The sequence below is a fragment of the Capra hircus genome, chromosome 9 (genome assembly GCF_001704415.2).
Source record: "Capra hircus breed San Clemente chromosome 9, ASM170441v1, whole genome shotgun sequence".
NCBI classification, from domain to species: domain Eukaryota; kingdom Metazoa; phylum Chordata; class Mammalia; order Artiodactyla; family Bovidae; genus Capra; species Capra hircus.
This window is the reverse complement of record NC_030816.1, coordinates 49,452,136-49,455,156: the sequence shown is the minus strand read 5'-3', so window position 1 is coordinate 49,455,156 and position 3,021 is coordinate 49,452,136. Positions and strand designations below refer to the sequence as shown.

At 49.3% G+C, this 3,021-nt stretch overlaps 1 non-coding gene across 1 annotated transcript; it reads right to left on the bottom strand.

Moving 5' to 3' along the window:
• Positions 2,655-2,727, bottom strand: TRNAE-UUC. The gene has a single exon. It is a non-coding gene; the product is annotated as a tRNA-Glu (tRNA).

Below are 3,021 nucleotides of genomic sequence, written 5' to 3'. Positions count from 1 at the left end.
AAATCTTGTGGACAAAGGACCGTCCACAGTCCATGGGGTCACAAAGAGTCAGACACGACTGAGCAACTGAGCATAACTGTAGTCAGATTATATTTTTCTGACAGTAATACAGCATCGTTGTAGATCTCCCATTATACCACGTCAGGATGTGCATGTTGTATTCTCATGGTCTATGTTCTTGTCTTCCCGGTTTGACCTGCTGTTTCTTGGGGGAGCGGGGGCGGCAAGGGAGGGACTCTCAAGTACTGTAGCCTCCAGTATGTTTGATGACCCCTGAGTCCTCAGTAGCTGAAGAGCCAGTGAGTGGCTCTGCTGAGGGAGCCAGGAGAATTTTCCTGCAGGACCTGGGTCTTGACAGATGAGCAGGCATTGGCAGGTAGGTGATGGGGCAGACAACTCAAAGAACAGACCTGGGTGAGTTCAGGAGCTGGCTTAACACCCGTGGGCATGGTCACGCTTAAGGGCAAAGCAAGCACAAGTAGTGACGTGGCGTCCACTTTAGCCTTGGTGGTGACGTGGGCAGAGAAAGTAGCTCACAGAATTGTGCCAAGGCCACTTCTCTGTTGTCTCTGGGTGTGTTCTGCTTGCAGTACCGATGGAAAATGCCCCCCGAACCTCAGGTGAGGGTTGCTGAAAAGCAGTGTTAGTAGCACTTGGGGGACTCAAGTGTCTTGTAGACATCAACCCCATTCACCCACTCATTCATGGAGACAGAAGGGAAGGACCTGGCAGAACAACAGCTTTAGACTCCAGTCTAGATTGGACCCTGGCTGGCTGAGTGACCTTGGGCAAGTCCTCCAAGACAGGAGTCCCCAGCCCTGGTTCCGGTCCTTGGCATGTTAGGAACCGGGCCACACAGCAGGAGGTGAGCAGCAGGTGGGAGAGTGAACAAACCTTCATCTGTATTTGCATCTGTTCTTCTTGGCTCTTATTACTGCCTGAGCTCCACCTCCTTTCAGATCAGTAGAGGCATTAGATTCTCACAGGTGCTCCAACCCTACTGTGAACAGAGCATGCATGAACTAGGTTGTCTACTCCTTATGGGAATCGTACTAAAACCACCCCCACCACCCCATATGTGGAAAAATTGTCTTTTATGAAACTGGTCCCTGGTGCCCAAAAGTATAGGAACTGCGGCTCTTAAGAGTTTTGAGACTCAGTCTGAACGTGGTGATGTCAACACTGACCAGATGCTGGTCGTGAGAAGTGTACATTAAGTATACACTAGGCATCTACTATAGTAACTGGTATATTTTTGAGATTAATGTGTGTTGATTCTCTTCCTTCTATTCTGCAAACATTTAGAGGGACTAATGACTGCAGGGGCACTGTGCCAGGCATGGGGTGTGTCCTCTGGAGCCTGTGCCCAGTAATGGAGGAGATTTGGTAAGTGGTAAGTTCACAGATAATTACAACATGAGATGGGAGGGGTTGCCACGAAAGACCCAGAGCTAAAAGTGCAGTGAGACAGCCGTGCCTTGGCCATGTGTGTCTCCACGCAGGTCAGCTTCATCCAAGGCCCTTGGTGGCCCTCCCTAGATCACAGCCTGTTCTGGTTGTCCTGTTATGACATGAGCAGACTCTCTAAACTGGATGTGAAAGGAAAAAGAACAGAAAGGACTTTCTCTGCTTCTCTGAGGACAGGGGCAGTCTACCCTCAAGACCTGATGACATCCCTTAACCTAGGGATAAGGACACACCTGACGCCTCCATTTTTGCCATAAAGTCAAAGCCGCTTGGGGCCAGTTGGGTGCACTGGCCATAGAATCGAGCTCTTGGGATCAGCGACCTTCATCTGATTCGGTTTGTCTGCGAGGCCGCAAAACTCAGCTGGATGATCCAATCTGATGGAAAGTATACACCACGGTCGGGGCCTGAGGTTAATGGGCAAGAATCCCCTGCTGTCACATGCTGGGTGCCACGGGGGCACGTTCTGCCTGCAGGGCCCGGAGGCTGAAAGCAACATTTTCTCTATGGGAAGCACAGACTCGGCAAGGATTTGTCTCCAGGCGGCACTATAGCCTCCTCTTCTGGCACCGTGGAGACTGTTCTTCCGTCAGGATTTCTGGCATCAGGAGAAGTGAAGGGGAGCCGAGCCAGGGAGCTTCCCCGTGAAAGGTGGGCCTCCCCCAGCTTCTCTGAGGCACCGAGCACCCGGGCTGGTGCTGCACGGGTGAAGGGTGGGCGGCCAAGGACAGACTTCTTTTCAGTGAAACCTCCATGCAAGGATTCATCTCCACAGCATGCATCATGCTTGCACTTGGTGCATCTGATAGCCTGTGGGTTTGGGCTGCCTTTGCAGCTTTGTTAGGCATCACAGCAGCTGAGCAGACTTTGCCTTTTTTTTTTTTTTTTTTGTTTAACCCCAGTTCCCTGAGCTAGTCTTGAATTTCTCAGGCTTTGCTTTTGTGAAGCCCTTTTATTAAAACTGTGTGATACAGTCACTGAAAAGATCAGAAGGAAAAAAAAATAGAACATAAAGAAGGGAATATCTAGGAAACCATTGTAGGGATCAAGAAGTAGACCATTCCTGGCTCCCGGAAACACAGCCCCCCTGCTTGGCTACACTCCTCCCCCTCTTCTCTGTCTTTTTTTTTAAACAGCCAGAAGGAACTCACATTTTTTTTTTTCCAGGTAGCTTGTGGGAATCTTAGTTCCCTGACCAGAGATTGAACCTGGGCCCTCAGCGTTGAAAGTGCAGAATCCTAACCACTGGACCACCAGGGAATTCCCAGTCCTTCCAGGTTTTTATTGTTTTTTTTTTTTAATTTAAAAATTAAAAAAATTCAAATGTTGTGTTGGTTGTGGCCATACAACAATGCAAATCAGCCATAATTTGCTGATTTGCCATATACATATCCATCCATCCATCCATCCATACATATACATACATACATATATGTGTGTATATAGCCATATACATACACTCCCTCCCTCCTTAGCTTTCCACCCCTCCCCCATCTCATCCCTCCAGGTCGTCACAGAGAGCCAGGCTGGCTCCCTGTGCTACACAGCAAGTTC